This window comes from Eucyclogobius newberryi, unplaced genomic scaffold (genome assembly GCF_026437365.1).
Source record: "Eucyclogobius newberryi isolate DKJ021-1_F unplaced genomic scaffold, fEucNew1.0.hap1 SCAF_46, whole genome shotgun sequence".
In the NCBI taxonomy this organism is placed as follows: domain Eukaryota; kingdom Metazoa; phylum Chordata; class Actinopteri; order Gobiiformes; family Gobiidae; genus Eucyclogobius; species Eucyclogobius newberryi.
In genome coordinates this window covers 60,734-87,815 of record NW_027316123.1, presented here as the reverse complement: position 1 = coordinate 87,815, position 27,082 = coordinate 60,734, and the positions used below count along the sequence as shown (strand labels likewise).

General features: G+C 46.7%; 10 non-coding genes across 10 annotated transcripts; 5 read left to right on the top strand and 5 right to left on the bottom strand.

Annotated features, from left to right (window-relative positions):
- Positions 1-326: 326 nt before the first annotated feature.
- On the bottom strand, positions 327-436 carry trnal-caa (transfer RNA leucine (anticodon CAA)). The gene is made up of 2 exons: positions 399-436; positions 327-372 (listed from the first exon to the last, which is right to left on the bottom strand). It is a non-coding gene; the product is annotated as a tRNA-Leu (tRNA).
- A 2,250-nt stretch (positions 437-2,686) lies between these two features.
- On the bottom strand, positions 2,687-2,759 carry trnak-cuu (transfer RNA lysine (anticodon CUU)). Its single transcript has one exon. It is a non-coding gene; the product is annotated as a tRNA-Lys (tRNA).
- Positions 2,760-3,090: 331 nt separating this feature from the next.
- On the bottom strand, positions 3,091-3,200 carry trnal-caa (transfer RNA leucine (anticodon CAA)). Its single transcript has 2 exons — positions 3,163-3,200; positions 3,091-3,136 (listed from the first exon to the last, which is right to left on the bottom strand). It is a non-coding gene; the product is annotated as a tRNA-Leu (tRNA).
- A 2,252-nt stretch (positions 3,201-5,452) lies between these two features.
- trnak-cuu (transfer RNA lysine (anticodon CUU)) lies at positions 5,453-5,525 on the bottom strand. Its single transcript has one exon. It is a non-coding gene; the product is annotated as a tRNA-Lys (tRNA).
- Positions 5,526-5,856: 331 nt separating this feature from the next.
- trnal-caa (transfer RNA leucine (anticodon CAA)) lies at positions 5,857-5,966 on the bottom strand. The gene is made up of 2 exons: positions 5,929-5,966; positions 5,857-5,902 (listed from the first exon to the last, which is right to left on the bottom strand). It is a non-coding gene; the product is annotated as a tRNA-Leu (tRNA).
- Positions 5,967-9,318: 3,352 nt separating this feature from the next.
- On the top strand, positions 9,319-9,401 carry trnal-caa (transfer RNA leucine (anticodon CAA)). Its single transcript has one exon. It is a non-coding gene; the product is annotated as a tRNA-Leu (tRNA).
- A 12,612-nt stretch (positions 9,402-22,013) lies between these two features.
- trnas-uga (transfer RNA serine (anticodon UGA)) lies at positions 22,014-22,095 on the top strand. The gene has a single exon. It is a non-coding gene; the product is annotated as a tRNA-Ser (tRNA).
- A 2,725-nt stretch (positions 22,096-24,820) lies between these two features.
- Positions 24,821-24,892, top strand: trnae-cuc (transfer RNA glutamic acid (anticodon CUC)). The gene has a single exon. It is a non-coding gene; the product is annotated as a tRNA-Glu (tRNA).
- A 742-nt stretch (positions 24,893-25,634) lies between these two features.
- trnaa-agc (transfer RNA alanine (anticodon AGC)) lies at positions 25,635-25,706 on the top strand. Its single transcript has one exon. It is a non-coding gene; the product is annotated as a tRNA-Ala (tRNA).
- A 982-nt stretch (positions 25,707-26,688) lies between these two features.
- On the top strand, positions 26,689-26,770 carry trnas-uga (transfer RNA serine (anticodon UGA)). Its single transcript has one exon. It is a non-coding gene; the product is annotated as a tRNA-Ser (tRNA).
- The last annotated feature ends 312 nt before the right edge of the window (positions 26,771-27,082 follow it).

Genomic DNA, 27,082 nt, shown 5'->3' with positions numbered 1-27,082 from the left:
GCCCAAAAGGCAAAAAAAGGTCATAATGAAAACCCAGAATTTTTCAGTACTAAGTGTGGTAAATTAATCTGTCACTTTAATTTCTCAGTGAGTGGTCACAATTACAGTATAAGACATATGATACAGTTCACTCTGAATGTACTCAATGCTTTGACAGTACAGCATCTACGTAGTAGATTGGCCATCACATCACAATTCATCATTGGAAGTAACACTTCATTTGAAATCTTAAGCCAATACGACAATTTTTCATCCATTGTCACACATATGTGCTTGTAAATTAGGGTGTAAAAATGGCTTCCTTTCCAAAGGAAATATTTTTTTTTTGTCAGGAGTGGGATTTGAACCCACGCCTCCATTCAGAGACCAGAATCCCCTGTGGCGAGGAAGGAGTTTACCTTGAGTCTGGCGCCTTAGACCGCTCGGCCATCCTGACACTTTATTTATGTGAACTGTGAGTATACAGAATCAGATCCGTTATTACAGTAGCACAAATGACCGTACCTATACTTTGGTAAAAAAACACATCAAACTGCTGTCTCTTTTTAAAGGAGTTTGATGTGGTTGTTGTCACATCAAACTACTGCGTCCTTTAAAAGTCCACATCAAGCTAATGCTTCGTTTTAAAGTCTATTGCAATTGAGATGTCAGTCGAGAGCCGTAACAGCAGTAGTGCATCCAAGAAAGCTGTGTATTGAATGGATATAGAACCTTTAGTGAAGCAGGAGCCAACAGGCTATTCACATCCTTGTGTAGGGTCTCAAACTACAGGTATTCAGTTTACGATTAAGGAAGATTTCTTAGCAGAAACGAGACAAGACGGGGCACCAGGGTAAAACCCAAAAAGCTAAGATACGGTCCTTAATCGCGCTCGTTAAAAGGTCTGAAGGGTGTTTCACGATTCAGGGACTTACGCATAGTCTAATCAAACAAACAATAGTCAATAACTCTTTCGTGTAGTTTATTTATCAAAAGGGCAATCAAAAAGGGCACCGGAGCAGAAATGCGCACAGGTAAATCACAGGTGATGTTATATCAGATTTAACAGCAGATTTCATGCAGATAATGTTAAACCAGGGTTTTGCCTTTGATAATCAAACGTGTCTATGCTAATCTATATCAAAAAGAGGGAAAGTGAGAAGCTAAGGGAGGAGGAACAGCTGAGTTCTACCCAAATCACGCCACAAAAGAACCGCACACTGAAGTCGGCTTACGATTTTGTAGAACTCGGTCCGGCTGGTCCTTGTCCGCGGACGAGATCCGTGGCGAGGCAGCGGCGTGGAGCGGTGTGGCGGGCGAAGGCAGTGGCGTGCCGCGATATCCGTGACGCGGGGCGGCAGCGGTGGCGCGAGGCGGCGCGTGGAGCGGTGTGGCGGGCGAAGGCAGTGGCGTGCCGCGATGTCCGTGACGCGGGGCGGCAGCGGTGGCGCGAGGTGGCGCGTGGCGATGTCCGGGAGTTCCTTAGCGGTAGAACGCTTTAGCTGCGTGTTAGCTCCTCACGCGGCCTTTACTCAGATGAGAACGTAGCGCTGATCCACGTACACGGGGTAGATTACTTCAAAAATAGTAGAAGCGAAGTAGAAAAGAAAGTCTCTGTCCGGTTTAGCGCTTAAGCTTAGTTCCAGGTGTTTCCAGGTGTTTTCAGAGTTCAGGGGGGCGATGAGGCTGGCCTAGTCTTGTCGACCCACGTGGCGGACGCTTTGTTGAGACAAAGGAAAAGTAAACAGGCTGGTCCGTGGAGACGGCTTCAAAGAGATAGACAAAGGCTTGAACAAAAAAAAAGGAAGAAGAGAGCAAGAAGAGAAGAGAGGAGAAGAGAGCGTTCCAAGCTCGGAGCGTCTTTTTGTCACCTAGCGCCGCAGGGCACGCTGGGAGCAAAAGGGGCGGGCGCTACTGCGACGACACGTTAAACACTTTTGGCAGTTTGTGCACATTATTCCTTGAGGTAGATACATTTTACATCTTCTTTCACCTGTGATGGGCACTCGAGTTAAAGCATTGGGAATATAAAACCTTAAACAGTGGAAAAATACGTAACACAAGGTGAAACATGAGGTGTACGGAGTTGATTCGGACAAACATTCATGGCATAATCACATAAAACATAGTTTTCATCGGGGCGTCCTCCTGTAAGACTGTGGGGGAAGGTCTGTTATCGCCAAAGTCACAGCGGCTCCCTGCGGTGAGGGAGAGAGGGAGAAAGAAACCCCCCCAATGTTCAAAGAGAGATTTTCTGTTATCTGGCCGTGGAATGTCCATCTCCATTCCCCTACACTTGCAATGAGTTCAAATATAGGACAAACCCATTGTCAGGAGTGGGATTAGAACCCATTCCTCCACTTGTAGACCAAATTTGCTTACGCTTAGGTAGGAGTTTACCTTGACCCTGACACCTTGGACATTTCAGCGATGCTGACATTGAGCTCCCTTATCTCGAAGATAACGTTCCAAAAATCAGTACAAAGTAAATGCTTTGGCAACCTTACACTAGATGAAGTCTTTCCAATTATGTACAGTCCATATAAAGAGATGACTTTAACAGGTGATGAGAATTGAGTGAAATAGTTGAAATCTCATTGTTACAGAGGGATTAATTCTTCTTCTTTCGGTTCCAACAGAAGAAAATTTATGACCAAGATTTCACGGGTTGTAATGGCAAGCAGTCCATGAAGCTTCAAATCAACTCCGCCCGACGTGGGGCTCGAACCCACGACCCCAAGATTAAGAGTCTCATGCTCTACCGACTGAGCTAGCCAGGCTGGCTGTTTAAAAGGCAAAAAAAGGTCATAATGAAAACCCAGAATTTTTCAGTACTAAGTCTGGTAAATTAATCTGTCACTTTAATTTCTCAGTGAGTGGTCACAATTACAGTATAAGACATATGATACAGTTCACTCTGAATGTACTCAATGCTTTGACAGTACAGCATCTACGTAGTAGATTGGCCATCACATCACAATTCATCATTGGAAGTAACACTTCATTTGAAATCTTAAGCCAATACGACAATTTTTCATCCATTGTCACACATTTGTGCTTGTAAATTAGGGTGTAAAAATGGCTTCCTTTCCAAAGGAAATATTTTTTTTTTGTCAGGAGTGGGATTTGAACCCACGCCTCCATTCAGAGACCAGAATCCCCTGTGGCGAGGAAGCATTTTACCTTGAGTCTGGCGCCTTAGACCGCTCGGCTATCCTGACACTTTATTTACGTGAACTGTGAGTATACAGAATCATATCCGTTATTACAGTAGCACAAATGACCGTACCTATACTTTGGTAAAAAAACACATCAAACTGCTGTCTCTTTTTAAAGGAGTTTGATGTGGTTGTTGTCACATCAAACTACTGCGTCCTTTAAAAGTCCACATCAAGCTAATGCTTCGTTTTAAAGTCTATTGCAATTGAGATGTCAGTCGAGAGCCGTAACAGCAGTAGTGCATCCAAGAAAGCTGTGTAGTGAATGGATATAGAACCTTTAGTGAAGCAGGAGCCAACAGGCTATTCACATCCTTGTGTAGGGTCTCAAACTACAGGTATTCAGTTTACGATTAAGGAAGATTTCTTAGCAGAAACGAGACAAGACGGGGCACCAGGGTAAAACCCAAAAAGCTAAGATACGGTCCTTAATCGCGCTCGTTAAAAGGTCTGAAGGGTGTTTCACGATTCAGGGACTTACGCATAGTCTAATCAAACAAACAATAGTCAATAACTCTTTCGTGTAGTTTATTTATCAAAAGGGCAATCAAAAAGGGCACCAGAGCAGAAATGCGCACAGGTAAATCACAGGTGATGTTATATCAGATTTAACAGCAGATTTCATGCAGATAATGTTAAACCAGGGTTTTGCCTTTGATAATCAAACGTGTCTATGCTAATCTATATCAAAAAGAGGGAAAGTGAGAAGCTAAGGGAGGAGGAACAGCTGAGTTCTACCCAAATCACGCCACAAAAGAACCGCACACTGAAGTCGGCTTACGATTTTGTAGAACTCGGTCCGGCTGGTCCTTGTCCGCGGACGAGATCCGTGGCGAGGCAGCGGCGTGGAGCGGTGTGGCGGGCGAAGGCAGTGGCGTGCCGCGATATCCGTGACGCGGGGCGGCAGCGGTGGCGCGAGGCGGCGCGTGGAGCGGTGTGGCGGGCGAAGGCAGTGGCGTGCCGCGATGTCCGTGACGCGGGGCGGCAGCGGTGGCGCGAGATGGCGCGTGGCGATGTCCGGGAGTTCCTTAGCGGTAGAACGCTTTAGCTGCGTGTTAGCTCCTCACGCGGCCTTTACTCAGATGAGAACGTAGCGCTGATCCACGTAAACGGCGTAGATTACTTCAAAAATAGTAGAAGCGAAGTAGAAAAGAAAGTCTCTGTCCGGTTTAGCGCTTAAGCTTAGTTCCAGGTGTTTCCAGGTGTTTTCAGAGTTCAGGGGGGCGATGAGGCTGGCCTAGTCTTGTCGACCCACGTGGCGGACGCTTTGTTGAGACAAAGGAAAAGTAAACAGGCTCGTCCGTGGAGACGGCTTCAAAGAGATAGACAAAGGCTTGAACAAAAAAAAAGGAAGAAGAGAGCAAGAAGAGAAGAGAGGAGAAGAGAGCGTTCCAAGCTCGGAGCGTCTTTTTGTCACCTAGCGCCGCAGGGCACGCTGGGAGCGAAAGGGGCGGGCGCTACTGCGACGACACGTTAAACACTTTTGGCAGTTTGTGCACATTATTCCTTGAGGTAGATACATTTTACATCTTCTTTCACCTGTGATGGGCACTCGAGTTAAAGCATTGGGAATATAAAACCTTAAACAGTGGAAAAATACGTAACACAAGGTGAAACATGAGGTGTACGGAGTTGATTCGGACAAACATTCATGGCATAATCACATAAAACATAGTTTTCATCGGGGCGTCCTCCTGTAAGACTGTGGGGGAGAAGGTCTGTTATCGCCAAAGTCACAGCGGCTCCCTGCGGTGAGGGAGAGAGGGAGAAAGAAAACCCCCCAATGTTCAAAGAGAGATTTTCTGTTATCTGGCCGTGGAATGTCCATCTCCATTCCCCTACACTTGCAATGAGGTCAAATATAGGACAAACCCATTGTCAGGAGTGGGATTAGAACCCATTCCTCCACTTGTAGACCAAATTTGCTTACGCTTAGGTAGGAGTTTACCTTGACCCTGACACCTTGGACATTTCAGCGATGCTGACATTGAGCTCCCTTATCTCGAAGATAACGTTCCAAAAATCAGTACAAAGTAAATCCTTTGGCAACCTTACACTAGATGAAGTCTTTCCATTTATGTAGAGTACATATAAAGAGATGACTTTAACAGGTGATGAGAATTGAGTGAAATAGTTGAAATCTCATTGTTACAGAGGGATTAATTCTTCTTCTTTCGGTTCCAACAGAAGAAAATTTATGACCAAGATTTCACGGGTTGTAATGGCAAGCAGTCCATAAAGCTTCAAATGAACTCCGCCCGACGTGGGGCTCGAACCCACGACCCCGAGATTAAGAGTCTCATGCTCTACCGACTGAGCTAGCCAGGCTGGCTGTCCAAAAGGCAAAAAAAGGTCATAATGAAAACCCAGAATTGTTCAGTACTAAGTCTGGTAAATTAATCTGTCACTTTAATTTCTTAGTGAGTGGTCACAATTACAGTATAAGACATATGATACAGTTCACTCTGAATGTACTCAATGCTTTGACAGTACAGCATCTACGTAGTAGATTGGCCATCACATCACAATTCATCATTGGAAGTAACACTTCATTTGAAATCTTAAGCCAATACGACAATTTTTCATCCATTGTCACACATATGTGCTTGTAAATTAGGGTGTAAAAATGGCTTCCTTTCCAAAGGAAATATTTTTTTTTTGTCAGGAGTGGGATTTGAACCCACGCCTTCATTCAGAGACCAGAATCCCCTGTGGCGAGGAAGGATTTTACCTTGAGTCCGGCGCCTTAGACCGCTCGGCCATCCTGACACTTTATTTACGTGAACTGTGAGTATACAGAATCATATCCGTTATTACAGTAGCACAAATGATCGTACCTATACTTTGGTAAAAAAACACATCAAACTGCTGTCTCTTTTTAAAGGAGTTTGATGTGGTTGTTGTCACATCAAACTACTGCGTCCTTTAAAAGTCCACATCAAGCTAATGCTTCGTTTTAAAGTCTATTGCAATTGAGATGTCAGTCGAGAGCCGTAACAGCAGTAGTGCATCCAAGAAAGCTGTGTAGTGAATGGATATAGAACCTTTAGTGAAGCAGGAGCCAACAGGCTATTCACATCCTTGTGTAGGGTCTCAAACTACAGGTATTCAGTTTACGATTAAGGAAGATTTCTTAGCAGAAACGAGACAAGACGGGGCACCAGGGTAAAACCCAAAAAGCTAAGATATGGTCCTTAATCGCGCTCGTTAAAAGGTCTGAAGGGTGTTTCACGATTCAGGGACTTACGCATAGTCTAATCAAACAAACAATAGTCAATAACTCTTTCGTGTAGTTTATTTATCAAAAGGGCAATCAAAAAGGGCACCGGAGCAGAAATGCGCACAGGTAAATCACAGGTGATGTTATATCAGATTTAACAGCAGATTTCATGCAGATAATGTTAAACCAGGGTTTTGCCTTTGATAATCAAACGTGTCTATGCTAATCTATATCAAAAAGAGGGAAAGTGAGAAGCTAAGGGAGGAGGAACAGCTGAGTTCTACCCAAATCACGCCACAAAAGAACCGCACACTGAAGTCGGCTTACGATTTTGTAGAACTCGGTCCGGCTGGTCCTTGTCCGCGGACGAGATCCGTGGCGAGGCAGCGGCGTGGAGCGGTGTGGCGGGCGAAGGCAGTGGCGTGCCGCGATATCCGTGACGCGGGGCGGCAGCGGTGGCGCGAGGCGGCGCGTGGAGCGGTGTGGCGGGCGAAGGCAGTGGCGTGCCGCGATGTCCGTGACGCGGGGCGGCAGCGGTGGCGCGAGATGGCGCGTGGCGATGTCCGGGAGTTCCTTAGCGGTAGAACGCTTTAGCTGCGTGTTAGCTCCTCACGCGGCCTTTACTCAGATGAGAACGTAGCGCTGATCCACGTAAACGGCGTAGATTACTTCAAAAATAGTAGAAGCGAAGTAGAAAAGAAAGTCTCTGTCCGGTTTAGCGCTTAAGCTTAGTTCCAGGTGTTTCCAGGTGTTTTCAGAGTTCAGGGGGGCGATGAGGCTGGCCTAGTCTTGTCGACCCACGTGGCGGACGCTTTGTTGAGACAAAGGAAAAGTAAACAGGCTCGTCCGTGGAGACGGCTTCAAAGAGATAGACAAAGGCTTGAACAAAAAAAAAGGAAGAAGAGAGCAAGAAGAGAAGAGAGGAGAAGAGAGCGTTCCAAGCTCGGAGCGTCTTTTTGTCACCTAGCGCCGCAGGGCACGCTGGGAGCGAAAGGGGCGGGCGCTACTGCGACGACACGTTAAACACTTTTGGCAGTTTGTGCACATTATTCCTTGAGGTAGATACATTTTACATCTTCTTTCACCTGTGATGGGCACTCGAGTTAAAGCATTGGGAATATAAAACCTTAAACAGTGGAAAAATACGTAACACAAGGTGAAACATGAGGTGTACGGAGTTGATTCGGACAAACATTCATGGCATAATCACATAAAACATAGTTTTCATCGGGGCGTCCTCCTGTAAGACTGTGGGGGAGAAGGTCTGTTATCGCCAAAGTCACAGCGGCTCCCTGCGGTGAGGGAGAGAGGGAGAAAGAAACCCCCCCAATGTTCAAAGAGAGATTTTCTGTTATCTGGCCGTGGAATGTCCATCTCCATTCCCCTACACTTGCAATGAGGTCAAATATAGGACAAACCCATTGTCAGGAGTGGGATTAGAACCCATTCCTCCACTTGTAGACCAAATTTGCTTACGCTTAGGTAGGAGTTTACCTTGACCCTGACACCTTGGACATTTCAGCGATGCTGACATTGAGCTCCCTTATCTCGAAGATAACGTTCCAAAAATCAGTACAAAGTAAATGCTTTGGCAACCTTACACTAGATGAAGTCTTTCCATTTATGTAGAGTACATATAAAGAGATGACTTTAACAGGTGATGAGAATTGAGTGAAATAGTTGCAATCTCATTGTTACAGAGGGTTTAATTCTTCTTCTTTCGGTTCAAACAGAAGAAAATTTATGACCAAGATTTCAAGGGTTGTAATGGCAAGCAGTCCACTTTTTGATTCTCAGTTTGTTGGCAAGGAATGACTGATGTGGACCCATTTTGGATGAAAACCGTGTTTTGCGTTTGTGGAAATGAGCATCATGGAAGGATGTATGGGCTCTGTGGCGCAATGAGTCGCTAATGGTGAGAGAACATATTTGTTTTTTACAATGGAAAGTCTGCTCGCTTTACTATCTGATGAAAGGCACTGCTGAACGAGGTTCAATTGCCAAGTGTGCTTGAAAAAGTAAGCAAATACATCGGCATTATGTCAAATAACATTATCTTGCAATTTTTCCTCAATATCCAGATTAACTGCAGTATATTGAGTGCGCAATAAATTGGCGAGAGTCGATTGATTGAAAAACTTCCAGTTTTTTTATAGCTACATTGGTACAGGGGATTTAGCTTAAAGGTAGAAAGATTGATGCCCTCGCTCTCCATTAAACACAGTTGATTGGACAGGGGCTGAACTTTCGAATGTTGCTGGCTCGCTTTAAAAAAAAAAAAAGATATTGCGGCTTGTAGAGTCGCAATTCGCGCTCTGCTGTTAACCGGGAGGTTGGTGGTTCGAGCCCACCCAGGGACGATTGGAAGAGCAATTGCAGGCAAAGTCTACGAGGTAAAATTGGTCAATGAATATCGACTAACAGGTTCGAGTAGCATTTTTGCAACGCAGGGTAAACTCCCAATGGATATGGAGTCCGTCGCCTTAACCGCTCGGCCACAACGATACGCTGATACACCGCCCCCTGTAAGTATTATCATTAGTAAGCCATGCCACCTCCCCGGCTTGACCTGCAGGTGTCGCAATTGCGCACGCGCCCGTTTTACTCTCTCTCTCTTTCTCTCTCTCTCTTTCTCTCTCTCTCTCTCTCTCTCTTTCTCTTTCTCTCTCTTTCACTCTACTTCTTCATCGTAAGGACATAATTTTTTTTTTTTTTTTTCATCCTTATTATTTAAAATAAAATAAAAATTGACACAATAGCATTTAAAAAAATATCTATATATTATTTTTCTCTTTTCGGCGTTGTCGCATTCTTTATTCAAAATAGTAGCGTGGCGGCGGCGGCGACCGACCGACCGACCGACACCCCTTTTACAAGCGAGCAACGCCATTATAGGCTTTCACCAGGATGGCCGAGCGGTTAAGGCTTCGGACTCAAGATCCGACGGGCGGTGGCCCTCGTGGGTTCGGATCCCATTCCTGGTATAAGCTTCTTGGACAAATATAAAAAATAAAAAAAACACAACACAGGAAATTTTTGGCGGCGGCAAGGCAACGGCGGCAACGGCAGCGATCGTAAGGTCGACAGATACTTAGGTCCGAGCGCAGCGCGGGCAGTAGCTGGGGGCGCACTCGCCACACACGTGTACGAGGCACCCTCGGTACACGTTCGTCGTTTTAGTGTCCTTGCTCCTGGGGCATATTCGGCACCACTTCCTCTTCGCGGGTACAGCAGCGGGTTCTCTTCCTCCTCCTCCTCCCCCCCTCTCTCCCCTCTCCTCTCCCCTCTCTTCTCCCCTCTCCCGAGATGTCCCCGATGACGCCAGGTCATCCCCCCCCCTCCCCCTCCCCCTCCCTTCCTCCTCCCTCCCGCGTATACGAGGCGCGACGAGCGCGCTCCCCAGCTGCTCCATGAACAGCCTGCGTCTGTGGCGTTTGCCGACCATCCACATCAGGTTCAGCTCCCGCCACAGGACGAAAGCATTGTACGCGGACACGTCGATCATGTTGTGGAACAGGACGAGGGCCCACCGGCAGGTTTTCCTCCTGCAGCTGTAGGTACCTGTCACCTTGTCCAGGTTGTCCACGCCTCCCTTGGTGCGATTGTAATGCAGCACGGCCGCCGGTTTGCTCGGAGGAGGAGGCTCGCCGCCGCCGCGATTGCCGTCTCCGTAGGTGGCGCCGCACCGTGGTGAGGATCTGCAAGTTCTTGCTCTTCTTCGCCAGGTAGGAGACCAAGGCGACCGAGGGGACTCCGTTCGTTGCCGTAGCCGTTGGAAGAGGTCCCCGGCGCGGTCTCGCCCAACGTGAACACGAGACGGAAGACGCGATCGCCCTGCGCTTCGTGTCGACCAGTTCCCGCGGGAACTCGCTCCTGTTGGCGCGCAGCGTCCCCAGCAGGGTGAGGCCGTCCCTCTCGAAGAATAGCCTGCGGGCGAGCTCGTACGAGGTGAAGAAGTTGTCGCACGTGACGTTGCGCCCCCCCCGGCCCCCCTTCCCAGTCCCTCGGTGAGATCGAGCACGACCCGCGTGGCCAGGTTCTTCTCCGGAGGCGCGCGCTTATCGGATTTCCCGGTGTAGACCTGCATCTTCCAGGCGTAACTGGACAGCGAGTCGCACGCGACCCACAGCTTGATTCCGTACTTCGCCGGCTTTGAGGGAAGGGGCAGCGACCTGTCAAAGAAGAAAGAAGAACGAAGAAAGAAGAAGAAAGAAGAAGGAAGAAGGAAGAAGAAGAAGAAGAAGAAGAAGAAGAAGAAGAAGAAGAAGAAGAAGAAGAAGAAGAAGAAGAAGAAGAAGAAGAAGAAGGGGAAAAAAAATAAAAAAAAATAATGAAGGAAAAACAAGAACACAAGAACAACAAATATTATTTAATTTGAATTTACTTTTCATGATTTATTGATTTATTAATTTATTAATTTATTAATTTATTAATTTATTAATTTATTAATTTATTAATTTATTGATTTATTGATTTATTGATTATTATTATTTTCTCTTTTTTTTTCTCCATTTGTTTAAATAAAAAAAAATCACCTCTAAACGAAACCAGCCTCTCGTCTACGGTGACCTTGGATCCCGGATTGTACATGAGCGGCAGTCGCTTGCACCACAAGTCCCACAGCTCCCTGATGGGCGCCAACTTGTCTACTCCTACTTCTCCTCCTCCTCGCCTTGCCTCTCAAGCGACGGCTTGGAGGTCCACGAGATTTCCCCGCGTTTAGAGAGCATAAGGTGTTCGTCGTCGCCGCCGCCGCCGCCGCCTTCTTCTTCTTCTTCTTCTTCTTCTTCTTCTTCTTCTTCTTCTTCTTCTTCTTCTTCTTCTTCTTCTTCTTCTTCTTCTTCTTCTTCTTCTTCTTCTTCCCCTCGCAAGTTCTGATTGATTGGTTTCAACAAAGATTACTGTCAGAGGATTATAGTGGTCATTTCTTTGTTTCATTTCTTGCTTATAATAAGTCCTATAAAAGTCCTGTCTCTCCAAGTCAAAGGATTCCTTCAACACATCAATGCTTTTCATTTGATTTTCTTTTGCAATGCGGTGAAACGTTTACGCCTTTTGTAATCCAGGCGTTGAATCATAAGCTTGGTCATAAGAAAACCAGCTCCAGATTTTAACAGCTTTGTTTAGTTTGTATGCTTTGGTTGGCTCCTTTCAGGGGGTAAGCACAGATTTTACCCAAAGATTCTTCATGTTTCTGCACTTTTTCAAAAGAGTAACGCTACTCTCGGGGCACTCAAGGTTCCACTGAGATTTGAACTCGGATTGCTGGATTCAAAGTGCGCAAACCATTACACCATTGAACCGCAGAATGCTCCCTAGACGGATAACGGTGATCCAAAGCTACAAGTCTTAACATCAATCATCCCTTGCCACAAAAATGGGAAACAAGGATTGCAAACAGTGCAAACAATCTTGAAAAAAGCGAGCCAGCAACTTTCGAAAGTTCAGCCCCTGTCCAATCAACTGTGTTTAATGGCGAGCGAGGGCATCAATCGTTCTACCTTTGAGCTAAATCCCCTGTACCAATGTAGCTATAAAAAAACTGGAAGTCTCTCAATCAATCGACTCTCGCCAATTTATTGCGCACTCAATATACTGCAGTTGATCTGGATGTTGAGGAAAAATTGCAAGATAATGTTATTTGACATAATGCCGATGTATTTGCTTACTTTTTCAAGCACACTTGGCAATTGAACCTCGTTCAGCAGTGCCTTTCATCAGATAGTAAAGCGAGCAGACTTTCCATTGTAAAAAACAACCATGTACTCTCACCATTAGCGACCTTTGAATCCCCTTGCAAATTATGCCTAGAAGTCCAATGCGCTATCCATTGCGCCACAGAGCCCATACATCCTTCCATGATGCTCATTTCCACAAACGCAAAACACGGTATTCATCCAAAATGGGTCTACATCAGTCATTCCTTGCCAACAAACTGAGAATCAAAAAGTGAAAAGAGTGCAGTTAATCTGTGTGTGCAGGGATACTTTTCCATCTCTTATTCCAATTTGTAACAGCAGCGCATTTTCTGTCGTTGTAAATAATTTGCATGCTTGAATGGACAACTGAGTAGTAGTAGGTTTGAGATGGGCCGGTATTTATTTAGCACTGTGGCATCAAGACTGCTCTTCTTTAAGAGAGGCTTAATGACTGCAGTTTTAAGGCTCTTGGGAAAATTCCAGATCCAAGCAACATGTTGACTTTTTCATTGATTGGAGCCAACAGACTGCTCACCATAGACTTTAAAAATCTAGTCGGCAATGCATAAAGGCAGCATGTAGTGGAACTCAGACTTGTGGTGATCTCTTGGAAAGTTTTGTCAGCCACAAATGCAAAATGGGTTAACTCCAGTTGTCTAGTTGGCTGCGTGCTTGTTATCTGCAAATAATGGTATTATTAATGTTCTGAAATGAGTCTTGCAAAGAACACTGCAAACTCATTGCACCTGGAGAAATACAGAAACCATCAGACAAAGTAACATTTACCACACTGTAATTTGAAATATTAACCCGCTTTGTCATTAGCAGGTCCAGAGTGTGCCATTTGCCCTCTGTGGGGCCACTCAGGTGCTGAGTAAGACCAAAGCTTCTGATGACAGCGCCAAGCTCTTTAGAAGAAGACGAGGTTGAGCGGGGCGTGAAGGAAGGAAGGAACAGTCACTCACGTACGGGAAACTCCTACCAAGCAGTGGCCAGCCTATAGCACACTGGGATTCTGTGGTAATTGAACCAAGTTTAGCAGTTCCTTTCATCAGTTAATAACACAAGCAGGCTTTCCTATTTACCAATGTAGATAACAGGGGTTACAACAGTGACTCTGGTGGGTCTCGAACTCACAGCCTTTGAATGCCTTTGCAACTTTTGTCTGATTCCCCTTTTTCACAAAAGCAAAACAGTCATCCGAAAACAGTCTACATCAATCAATCCTTACCATCAAACTGAGAAACAAGGAGTGAAAAGAGTGCATTTACTCTGTTTATTCAGGGATACTTTTCAATCTCTAATTGCAAAATGTAAAAGAGCTCTTTCGGGTGATAAGTTTTTCTGTACATGTAAACAACTGATTTGCTTGAAAGGCTATCATGAAGGCACTGCTGGGATTTGAACCCAGGATGTCCTGTTTACTAGACAGCCACAGCGCCTCTTAAATGCTACTCCACCTGTTTCAGCTAGATATTCAGTGACCAATGTTACCTCGTAGATTTCGCCTTTTTGAGGTGCGTGCAATTTGTGGTGTGCTGCATGGTCTGGAGCTGGAGGTTTGGGAGTTTTTTGGAGTTTTTAATCGTTATTTTGATCATTTTCATTTACTTTTTTCAGTTTTTTTGTTTGTTCCCCTCCCAGTAAACTTACTGGGAGGTGGATTTTTTGTTTTTTTGTGAGCATGGCTCAAAGGACGGACAACACGGCATCGGACACTGGAATGGACACGACAAAGGCAAGACAAAGTTTGAAAGAATCTGTAAATAATAGAAAGAACAAAGAAAGAAGGATGAAATTTATGAAAGAACTCACTGTGGTATTGGAACTAACGGAGGGAGCACAAATCACGCCACTAGCTTTTTTGAAATCAACTCAGGAGGTGTGCGGCTCCATAGTAGCGTGCAGACTCATCTCAAAGGACAAATATGAAGTAACCGTCAGTACCACCAAAGCGAAGGAGCGGCTCCTGGATGGGTACTGCATTGGAGGAGTCAGGGTTCACGCCCGTGACATCTCGGTTGATGAGCTGGTCATGTCCTTCATGGGGCTGCCGGCTTATATCGAGGACGAGGAGATCCTGGCCAAGCTCTACGCCTGGGGGGTCTCTGCGGTCTCCGAGGTGAGGAGGAGAATGTGGCCGGGGACGAACATGGCGGACGGCACCAGGTTTGTACGGGTAAGGTTCACGGACACGGTGCAGTCCTTACCGTATTCTGTCAGGTTTGACACCGCGGGGGGCCCCGAGTACTTCAGGGTAATACACGACAGGCAGGTGCGGGTGTGTAGGGGGTGTCTCCAGCCTGGCCATATTCTGAGGGAGTGCCCTGACTTTCTGTGCCGCAACTGCGGGAGCCAGGGGCATTACGCGCGCGAGTGTGTCGCGCAGTGGGCCCCGAAGTGCAGAGAGTGCCGCATGTTCCGCCACTTATGTCCGTGTGGTGCGGGTGACAGAGAGGAGGACAGAGGGGAGGACAGAGGGGAGGACAGGGAGGACGCCATTGGAGGAGAGAGCAGTGACGTGGCCCAGAACGTGCCCGCAACTGCTCTCTCCGAAGTAGAGGAGGTTTTGGAGGAGGAGGCTGTGGAGGAGTCAGGGGAGCCAGAGGTGTTCGGCTCCTCTTGCTCCTCTGACTCCTCAGACGAGGAGGCGCCCGTCGCACTGGAGATGGTGCTCGGCTCAGCGCTGGCGTCTGGGAAGGTGGGAGCAGGACAAACTGCTCCTCCTGACCAGAGGGAAGGGACTCGTGAGGGTCCAACTCCTAAGCCCGTGGAGGCAGAGGCTGAACCCGGGAGGAGGATGGGTGCGGGACAGGCCCCGCATCTTACCTCCAAAGGGGGGGACATCACCACAGGGCTGGGTGATGATCCCAAGCTCCAGTCGGACGGTGGTAAGAGGGGACAGGTGGAGAAGAAGGAAAAGAAAGGGACAAGACGCAGGAAGCAGGTGGCAGGAGATGGAGAGGGCGCTGCTGCTCAGAGCGGCTCCACCTCCTCCGCCTCCTCCATTCCAGCCACATCAAAAGCGCCAGCAGAAAGCTCCATCAACCCACCATCCTCCACACGCAGCTCTGCCCCACGAGGTGAGCTTGAGACTGTTTTTAATGATGACTTCATGGATTTCTCCACCCGTGAAGTCAGAAAAAGAGTGTGGGAGTCAGATGCGACGGGCGCCAAAAAGAAGTCGAAATAAAAGATGGGTTGTATCCTCCAAAGTCTCCTCTTAATGGCGTTCTCCTTGTCCTCTTGGAACGCAGGCGGCCTGCGGAGCCCAGTGCGGATGCAGAGCGCGTTACACTTTTCCAAGTGGGACGTGCTCTGCATCCAAGAAACGCATTGGGATGTCAGCCACGCGCAACGAGTGCGGAACGTGGGAGTAGGCTCTGTATTTTGGGCCCTGGGCACGGCGTGCTCGCGCGATGTGGCCACGGTGGTGAGGCCTGGTGTCTTAGGCCAACCCACCCTGGTACACGCCGACCCAGAGGGCTCCTTCCTGGTCCTGGACTTCACGGACACAGTGAAGTTCAGACTAATTAATATCTACGCCCCGAACGATGATGGTCTGAGGAGGCAATTCTTCAAAAAAATATTTCGCTTTGCAAACGACAATACAATCATAATCGGTGACTTTAATACAACACTTTGCAAGACAGACATCGGCATTAACAACTCTTTTAAAAACAGCACTGCCAGGACAGCCCTGTTGGAAGAAGCCGCCAGCAGGAACCTGACGGAGGTGTGGCGGTTCGTCCACCCCTTCCTGAAGGATTTCTCCAGGTGGCAGGGCGTCCTGAAGCAGTCCCGCATTGACCTCTGTTTTGCCTCCTCAGACCTGGCACAGAGAGTCAGTGGTGCTTCCTACAAGTGGTCAGGCTTGAGTGATCACTCCACTTTAGATATTTATTTTGGGTTAGTTTCATCACCGAGGAATGGAGGACTGTGGGTCCTAAACAGCTCCATCCTCGGTGATGAAACTTTTTGTAGGAAAATGGACTTTTTGTTTGATGTATTTGACATGGAGCTGGAGCTGATCGACAGCGTGGTCGATTGGTGGCCGACGGCAAAAACACGCATTAAAAAGCTCTGTGTCAATTACAGCAAACACAAGGCGTGGCTGTCGACCAGGAGGGAGACCGCTCTCCGCCAGCGCCTGCAGGTCCTGGACCAGGGCGCAGCTTCCACCACTGGCCCTGTGGATCCAGAGTACCTGGTGGTGCGCGCTGAGCTGGAGCAGCTGGAGGTAAGTAGGTGTCAGGGTGCAATTTTGAGGGCAAAAGCCAGACACACAGTCGAAGGAGAACGCTCGACAGCGTTCTTCTTCGGCTGTGAGAAGGCTACACAGGGAAAGATGCACATAGATAAGTTGATAGAGAAGACAGGTAAGATTGTTTCCGAGGTAAGTGAGGTTTTAGAGACAGCGCAGGATTTCTATAGTAGGCTTTTTAGTTCAGACGGAGTGGCAGAGCAGGCTTTAGACCAGGCTGTAGGTGCTCTGGAGCGCAAACTGAGCAGGGAGGATAGGGAGCTGTGCGACGCGCCTCTGTCTCTCATGGAGATAGAGGCTGCAGTCAAGAGTTTAAATACAGGAAAAAGCCCCGGAGAGGACGGACTAACCTGTGAGTTTTTCAAGCGTTTCGCTTCCAGGTTAGCTCCGATCCTACTCCTATTATATCAGGATTTTGAGAGTGAGTGTAGAGTTGGCGATGGTTTTGCGATGAGTGTCGTCACTCTGCTTTTTAAGAAGGGCGACAGGAGCAGCCTCGCCAACTACAGGCCCATTAGCCTTTTGAACGTAGTCTATAAAATTTTAGCAAAGGTATTAGCAGGTAGGTTAAAGCGTGTGATTGGATCCATCATACACCCCTCGCAGGCCTACAGCGTCCCCGGGAGGGACATCTCAGACATAGTTTTGTCTCTGAGATATCTCCTTCGGCAGATGCACGCGACCGGTGGTATTCACGTTAGTGTAGACTTTAACAAGGCGTTCGACAGAGTTGAGCATTCGTTCCTCTGGACTGTATTAGGTAAGTTAGGTTTCGGCGAACGGTTTGTTAATTGGCTACAGCTCATCTATTCCTTTGCGGTCAGTAAGGTCAAAGTCAACGGGTTTCTAATTGACTCTTTCCCCTTAAAAAGATCAGTCAGGCAGGGCTGTCCCCTCTCGTCGCTCCTCTACAGCATCGCCGCTGAGCCTTTGGCGGCCATGTTGCGGGCGGACGCGGCGGTGAGGGGACTGACCACGCCTGCGGGTAGGGAAGTCAAAATTTTTCAGTACGCAGATGACACGAATCTGATCCTCCGAGACGTGGAGAGCCTGAACGCCTCTCTCCACGTGCTCAATGTTTATGGCCTCGCTTCAGGGGCCAAAATAAATTTCGATAAAACCACGGTTAAATTTTGCGGCAGCGTCACGCCTGTTCCTCTCCCTGTCCAGCTCCGGGAGGCCGGGGACTCCTACAAGGTCCTCGGCGTCCCCCTGGGCAGAGACGAGGAGGCGTGTCGTACTGCACTTTGGTCGCCTTTGTGCGAGAAAATTACAGCGCGCTTGAATTTTTGGAGACGTCGTAATCTGACATTAAAAGGTAAAGTCTTAGTTGTAAATTCTTTGTGCATGTCCATGTTGAACCATGCACTCTCCGTGTACGGCCTGCCGGGGGTCTATGCTAACAAATTAAGGTTAGTGATAAACCACTTTTTGTGGAATCGTGAGAGGGGCTTTATTGCACATAAGGTTATGATAGGTGAGTACGATCAGGGAGGTTTAAAGTTAGCAGATTTAGAGTTAAGGAAGAAGGCCTTCCGGCTGAAAACAATTCGGAAATTTCTAGACGTTGAGGTAGATGCTCCATGGAAGGATTATATAGGTGAGTTTGTTAATAGTCTAGGTAAGTTTGGTGTTTATAATTTGTGTTTGTTGCCCCCTGTTTCGGTCCTGGAAGGCCTCCCCCCCTTCGAGAGGGAACTCTTGGAGGCGTGGAGGACTTTCAGGCCCCTGACTGTGGCGGTTCCAGACAGCGGTGAGGGTCTCGCGCACATGCCCCTCCGTCATAACCCTGACTTGCTCTCCGCTCCCCCCGGGAAGCGTGAGTGCATGATCAGTGGGGCGATGGAGGAGGCTGGGCTGGAATATGTAGGTAAGGTATTTGACGTGAAAGGTAATTTTAGTGTAGATTATATAGGGAAGTGTTTTAGGTTAGCAGGTAAAGTGTTTAGGAAAAAGTATATTAGTGGTATGGTAAGTATTTTTAACAGGAATCTGGTCAGGCATTGGGGAAGCACTTTGGGCCAAATGGGGAGCACGACAGGTAAGTTGAATTTTAATGTATTTGTTAGCACGGGGAGGTTTAGGATTTTCACAGACCTACCCACCCGCATCCTGTATCAGTTGTTGTTGCCGGGAGTGCTCAGGCGTCCCGCCTCGGAACACAAATGGTCATTAACATTCCCCGCACGCACCATTGCAACCATCTGGGCCAACATCTATAATTGGTACACCCCACATAACGTAGGTCATTTTGACTTCAGATTTAGACACAGGATCGTCTTTACATCCGCAGCACTGCACGCATTTCTTCCCGACAGCTACGCTGCGGACTGCCCCGTGTGCCACGGACCCCCCGAGACCCTGGAGCACATGCTGTACACCTGCCCGGCCGTCCGCCCGTTCTGGTCCCGACTGCAGGACCTCCTCGCTCGGAGGCTGTCCTGGAGGCTCCCACTGCCGGCGGCCCTAGGAGGGGACGACCAGGAGCCCTGGCTCTTCCTCTTTGGTCCCGGACAGAGTCGCTCTGTAGCCAACACCCATCTCGCCCGACTAACCCTCTCCATAGCCGGTACACATTATATCTCAACAGGAACATCCATCTCCGTGACAATAAAACAGCAGAACCCTGGCCCATCTTCAAAGGACTCTTGGCCGCACACCTCCGACACCTCCACATGGCAGCAGAGCACCGGTTCATCACCCACCTCGTCCCCCACAACACCCTGATCCACCTCACACCCTCTGGAAACCTGGACATCATCTTCTGACCCCGGCATAACCCCCCCAACCACGGCATCAACCCCAACCACGGCATCACCCCCCATCACTGAAGAATGTTTGGAGAATGATTGTGTGTTTGATTTTCTGTAATTTTTTGTCTCGTCTCCCCCTGCCCTTGTGTATCCCATTCCCCTGCCCTTGTGTGTCATGTCTGTCTGTACATTCATGTAAATATATGTAAATACTTGTTTTGATGTTTTTGATAATAAAAGATAAAAAAAAAAAAAAAAAAAAAAACAGTAAACATCCAGGGACGGGACATTGAGAGAATGGACTCATACAAGTACCTGGGTGTTGATCTGAACCACAAACTGGACTGGACTCATAACACAGACGCACTGTACAGGAAGAGACAGAGTCGGCTCTACCTCCTGAGGAGACTCAGGTCTTTTGGAGTGACAGGGCCACTCCTGAAGACCTTCTACGACTCTGTGGTGGCATCAGCCCTCCTGTACGGTGTGGCCTGCTGGAGCAGCAGCATCACAGAGAGGGAGAGGAAGAGGCTGGACAAAGTCATCAAGAAGTCCAGCTCCGTCCTGGGCTGTGCTCTGGACTCGGTGCAGGAGGTGGGGGACATGAGGGTCCTGGCTAGATTCACATCTATGCTGGACCATGAGTGTCATCCCCTGCAGGACACTATGTCCGCTCTGGAGAGCAGCTTCAGTGAGAGACTAATCCACCCTCGCTGTGTGAGGGAAAGGTTTCGTAGGTCTTTCCTTCCTGCTTCTGTCAGACTTTATAACAAACACTGTTAGTCCTGAACACTCGCAATACTGACCTAACCTAATACTGATGTGCAATTCCGTCATATGTGCAATTGCTGTTGGAATCCATGTGCAATTCATGTGCAATTACTGTGAAATTCATGTGCAATCTATGTGCCGTCATGACACATATTCATGTGCAATTACTGTTGTGATCACATGCAATGGTATTTATGTATTTATCTTATTATCTTATCTTATCTTATCTTATCTTATCTTATTTACCATTAAATTAGCTCTTACCTTCTCAAATCCTTCCCATATGGTCTAGCGGTTTTGGATTCCTGGCTCTCATCCAGGTGGCCCGGGTTCAACTCCCGGCTTACATTATGTACAAGACTCACTGTGGTTACAATTACATTCAAGCTGGACGGAGGTGAAGAGAGGCATAGAAACATGGCATCAATTAGGGCGCAGCATGCGGAAGTTTGTAATTAACCTTTAGCTTTTCTATGCATCTATAGACTAGCAGGTTGGTTGGTGTTTCTTTTTGGAGCATTTCTAGACAAAGTGGGTCAGCGGTAGAGCGCATACTTTGCTTCATTTGGGATCAGTCATGTTTTCCAGCAATTCTTGACTGGACAAGCATATCTTGATTTTTTTATTGGTCTCAAGCTTTCACTGTAATTTTCCAAAGATGCAGTATTGTGGTGGCCAGGTGGTCAAGCTGATGGGCAAAAAATCCATTGGCATTGCTTCATATTTCTTAGAACCCTGCTGGAAACATACCTTTCTCTTCCCCCTGACCAGCAAAGGATGCCACATGCTTAACAGTGCTTGATTTGTAAATATATAGGTACAGGAACACTTGTGGACTGGGTGATCAGGCCAAAAAAGTTACTGTAACACACAAAAAGTGACGCACATGTAAGTAAAGTAACAATGGGACAAACCTTTGTGTCACAACCAGTCAAATTGGAATAAACAAAAAAAAAATGAAGAATTGAATTGCCTATCTGGTCACTGTTTCTGTTGATTCTATTCTATCTGTTCTGTTTTTGTCCATCTATCCGTCTATCATTTTAAGGCATTGATAAGGAAGGGGATGTAGCTCAATGGTAGAGTGCATGCTTAGCATGTATGAGGTCTTGGGTTCAATCCCCAGCAGGTGACACTGTAGTCTTTGCTAATGGCCAGATTACACTGCAGTGAATTTTAGAGACCTTCACTTAAATATTTCAAATCAGCACATGTGGTGATTCAGTGCAAGCTCCCAGTCCCGCATTACCTTTGAACCTTGTAGCACTTATAAAATTCAAACAATATTATTTCATCCTTCCACACTACCTGCAGGAAGGTGAGACAAAGTGGCCCATTCAGGTGGCCTGGGTTCAACTCCTGGCATGGGAACATCGTGGTCAGCCTTTTGGAAGACTTGAATCCACAGTATGAATAAGACACGCTGTGGGTTGTTAAGAGAGACATTGAAAAATCCCATCCATTTAGGATGCAGCGTGCAATATGCAGTAATCAACCTTTAGCTGTTCCATGCAACGTAGCAGCGGTTGTACTTGAAAGCATCCCTTCACAGGGACTGGAACTTAAATCTAGCTCCTTAGAGCACTCAGCCAGATTTTCTGGAGCGGGACAACACAAACTCAGAGCTGCTTGATAGTGCTTCCTACCCCATTAAAAAAAACTGTATTAAAAACCAAGACCTGGCTCTATTTGGCTGAACCAAAAGAAAGATACAAATCCCGAGCTATGTGCTTCTCTCCATGACATGCAGAACCAAGCACATTTAGATATTAAAAATGCTTGCTTAAAAGCTGGTGACCCAACTATGCACTGTTCTTTAACCTCTCAAACATCAATGAGGCTTATGTTACAATTCAATCTGTTACACTTGATCTTTATATTTCTCATATGGTCTAGGGATTAGAATTTCTAGTTCTCGCCGAGGCAGCCTGGGCAACATTCCCAACTTCCAGTATGGGTATGTCTCGCCAAACCTGAGCTTAGAATGTTTAGTAAAACATGCTGTCTCCATGAATTCATGGAGAGTTAAATCTGGTAATGTAATTGCGCTAGTTTCAGAAAATAATGTGGATAATTTCCACTTTCTTAAACACAGTTCAAATGTGTATTGTTGTTGTGGCCGAGAGGTTAAGGCGATGGACTTGAAATCCATTGGGGTTTCCCCGCGCAGGTTCGAGTCCTGTCAGCAACGTGTGTTTAGCAGCACAGATTTTGAGGTTTCGTTCTATTCTATAAACCAGCATGTTTGCTGATGTTTAATTTCGGAGCCTCACTTCAGAACGAGGGCATGTATGAAATCCTTGTTTCAATCCCCTGCATCTCCATTCAATATGTTGATGGCACAAAGTGAAAAGTGTTGACTCCAGGTCTCGCTTGGACAATAATCATGACAGACAAGAGATGGTTATGTAGCTCAGTGTTAGAGCACAGTCTTTCGTAGCAAGATCCCAGTTCCACATTCCTTTAAAATTAGATTTCATATTTTGAAGCAATTTGAGTCTATTAGACGTATACAGCCCCATGGGCATTACGCACTGGCCTCTTGAACCAGGGACTGTGGGTTTGAGTCCCATGATCATAACCATTCAGCAGAGTGGCGCAGCGGAAGCGTGCTGGGCCCATAACCCAGAGGTCGATGGATCGATACCATCCTCTGCTAGAATGTTTTTACTTGCATTATTGCCATTGTCAATCCAAATTAACCAAGCTAGTCAGTAATGTGTTGGATGATGGAAGCCGATCTTCAGCGCAAGCTCCCAGTTCCACATTTGCTTTGAATCTAGCAGCACATTTCTTTTATCCATCCTACATTGTTATTTCTTTTTTGGGGAAAAGGATAGCTGAGTAGTGAAAGAAGATGTAGGTCAAAAAAGACCCATGATTAGACATTTTGAAGCAATTTGAGTCTATTATGGGTACATAACCCCATAAGCAATATGCACAGGATACTAGCCTCCAAAATCCGGGATTGTGGATTTCAGGTCCATGGTCTAATAGGCTGAGCCACAAGGAAAATACTAATCACTAGACTTGTTGCACGTGGAATGGGCTTATATCTATTACATACAGAACTGTTCCTTAACTCTCAAGCATCAATGAGGCCTTCTTTATACGTCATAAGGCGCTGGTGCAGCTAGCAGCCCGGTGTAAACGCTCTCTCTTTTTTCTCACACTTATTGTGCTTCATCTCCTATATTTTGTAAATATAGTTAGTACATTTTTTCTATTTTACTGTACGATAGGGACACGCGCTGGAATCGTTTTTAATTCAACTGTTTTTGACTTTTTTCGGCTGGATTTGAGCGTTTTTCATCCGAGCTAGCCCCCCCGCGCCCTCCGGCCGCCGCCAAAGTACGGCGTGTTGTCGGTACACGCTTATATACACGTTTATATGAAAGAGGAACTTCATGAACGATCGGGACACGCACTGGAATCGCTTTAAAATAACTTGTTTTGACTTTATTCGGCTGGATTGAGTGTTTTCGTCGTGTCGTGGCGATGTGTCTTGGCTCTGAGTCCCCCGGCTCCGGCCCCGCCCCCCGGCCGGCGCCGTACCGCGTTTACACAAAGGAGGAACTAATGAAACTGCGGAGAACAGTCGTCTTACCCGGAGATCGTCACGTTATCCCGGCGGACATCCTAAGGAAAACGCAACGAAGCAGACAGGCTGGACGTAAACTCAGAGAGAAGAGAGGGACAAACAGGAAGTCGGTTCCCGCCGTAGTCATGGGTAACGTGAGGTCCCTTCAAAATAAAATGACGGAAATAGCGAGCCTCATGCGGTCCCAGAGGATTTACAGTTTGTGAGAGCACGGGATTGTGTGTCTGACACTCGGACCTGCAGTGTGGGGGCGCCCCAGGGCACTGTCCTCGCGCCCTTTCTCTTCACCCTTTACACTGCAGACTTCAGACATGACACGGACAGCTGTGTCCTGCAGAAGTTCTCTGATGACTCTGCCATTATCGGACTCATCACGGACGAAGATGACGCGGAGTACAGAGGACTGGCGCAGGACTTTGTGGACTGGTGTCAGCGGAACCACCTCATCAACGCGGGGAAGACCAAGGAAATGGTGGTGGATTTCCGCAGACGCCACCCCACTGCCCCCTTACCAGTGAACATCCAGGGACGGGACATTGAGAGAATGGACTCATACAAGTACCTGGGTGTTGATCTGAACCACAAACTGGACTGGACTCATAACACAGACGCACTGTACAGGAAGAGCCAGAGTCGGCTCTACCTCCTGAGGAGACTCAGGTCTTTTGGAGTGACAGGGCCACTCCTGAAGACCTTCTACGACTCTGTGGTGGCATCAGCCCTCCTGTACGGTGTGGCCTGCTGGAGCAGCAGCATCACAGAGAGGGAGAGGAAGAGGCTGGACAAAGTCATCGAGAAGTCCAGCTCCGTCCTGGGCTGTGCTCTGGACTCGGTGCAGGAGGTGGGGGACACGAGGGTCCTGGCTAGATTCACATCTATGCTGGACCATGAGTGTCATCCCCTGCAGGACACTATGTCAACTCTGGAGAGCAGCTTCAGTGAGAGACTAATCCACCCTCGCTGTGTGAGGGAAAGGTTTTGTAGGTCTTTCCTTCCTGCTGCTGTCAGACTTTATAACAAACACTGTTAGTCCTGAACACTCGCAATACTGACCTAACCTAATACTGATGTGCAATTCCGTCATATGTGCAATTGCTGTTGGAATCCATGTGCAATTCATGTGCAATTACTGTGAAATTCATGTGCAATCTATGTGCCTTCATGACACATATTCATGTGCAATTACTGTTGTGATCACATGCAATGGTATTTATGTATTTATCTTATTATCTTATCTTATCTCATCTCATCTCATCTCATCTTATCTTATCTTATCTTTTTTACCATTAAATTAGCTCTTACCTTCTCAAATCCTTCCCATATGGTCTAGCGGTTAGGATTCCTGGCTCTCATTCAAGTGGCCCGGGTTCAACTCCCGGTATGGGAATATCTGGTCTGTCCTTCTGGAATACTTGTAGCCACATTATGTACAAGACTCACCGTGGTTACGAGTACTTTCAAGCTGGACGGAGGTGAAGAGAGGCATAGAAACTTGGCATCAATTTGGGCGCAGCATGCGGAAGTTTGTAATCAACCTTCAGCTTTTCTATGCATCTATAGACTAGCAGGTTGGTTGGTGTTTCTTTTTGGAGCATTTCTAGACAAAGTGGGTCAGCGGTAGAGCGCATACTTTACTTCATTTGGGATCAGTCATGTTTTCCAGCAATTCTTGACTGGACAAGCATATCTTGATTTTTTTATTGGTCTAAAGCTTTCACTGTAATTTTCCAAAGATGCAGTATTGTGGTGGCCAGGTGGTCAAGCTGATGGGCAAAAAATCCATTGGCATTGCTTCATATTTCTTAGAACCCTGCTGGAAACATACCTTTCTCTTCCCCCTGACCAGCAAAGGATGCCACCTGCTTAACAGTGCTTGATTTGTAAATATATAGGTACAGGAACACTTGTGGACTGGGTGATCAGGCCAAAAAAGTTACTGTAACACACAAAAAGTGACGCACATGTAAGTAAAGTAACAATGGGACAAACCTTTGTGTCACAACCAGTCAAATTGCAATAAACAAAAAAAAATGAAGAATTGAATTGCCTATCTGGTCACTGTTTCTGTTGATTCTATTCTATCTGTTCTGTTTTTGTCCATTCTATCATTTTAAGGCATTGATAAGGAAGGGGGTGTAGCTCAGTGGTAGAGCGAATGCTTAGCATGTACGAGGTCTTGGGTTCAATCCCCAGCATCTCCAGGTGACACTGTAGTCTTTGCTAATGGCCAGATTACACTGCAGTGAATTTTAGAGACCTTCACTTAAATATTTCAAATCAGCACATGTGGTGATTCAGTGCAAGCTCCCAGTCCCGCATTACCTTTGAACCTTGTAGCACTTATAAAATTCAAACAATATTATTTCATCCATCCACACTACCTGCAGGAAGGTGAGACAAAGTGGCCCATTCAGGTGGCCTGGGTTCAACTCCTGGCATGGGAACATTGTGGTCAGCCTTTTGGAAGACTTGAATCCACAGTATGAATAAGACACGCTGTGGGTTGTTAAGAGAGACATTGAAAAATCCCATCCATTTAGGATGCAGCGTGCAATATGCAGTAATCAACCTTTAGCTGTTCCATGCAACGTAGCAGCGGTTGTACTTGAAAGCATCCCTTCACAGGGACTGGAACTTAAATCTAGCTCCTTAGAGCACTCAGCCAGATTTTCTGGGGCGGGACAACACAAACTCAGAGCTGCTTGATAGTGCTTCCTACCCCATTAAAAAAAAACTGTATTAAAAATCAAGACCTGGCTCTATTTGGCTGAACCAAAAGAAAGATACAAATCCCGAGCTATGTGCTTCTCTCCATGACATGCAGAACCAAGCACATTTAGATATTAAAAATGCTTGCTTAAAAGCTGGTGACCCAACTATGCACTGTTCTTTAACCTCTCAAACATCAATGAGGCTTATGTTACAATTCAATCTGTTACACTTGATCTTTATATTTCTCATATGGTCTAGGGGTTAGAATTTCTAGTTCTCGCCGAGGCAGCCTGGGCAACATTCCCAACTTCCAGTATGGGTATGTCTCGCCAAACCTGAGCTTAGAATGTTTAGTAAAACATGCTGTCTCCATGAATTCATGGAGAGTTAAATCTGGTAATGTAATTGCGCTAGTTTCAGAAAATAATGTGGATAATTTCCACTTTCTTAAACACAGTTTTGATGTATATTGTTGTTGTGGCCGAGAGGTTAAGGCGATGGACTTGAAATCCATTGGGGTTTCCCCGCGCAGGTTCGAGTCCTGTCAGCAACGTGTGTTTAGCAGCACAGATTTTGAGGTTCTATTCTATAAACCAGCATGTTTGCTGATGTTTAATTTCGGAGCCTTTCTTTCAGAACGAGGGCATTTATGAAATCCTTGTTTCAATCCCCTGCATCTCCATTCAATATGTTGATGGCACAAAGTGAAAAGTGTTGACTCCAGGTCTCGCTTGGACAATAATCATGACAGACAAGAGATGGTTATGTAGCTCAGTGTTAGAGCACAGTCTTTCGTAGCAAGATCCCAGTTCCACATTCCTTTAAAATTAGATTTCATATTTTGAAGCGATTTGAGTCTATTAGA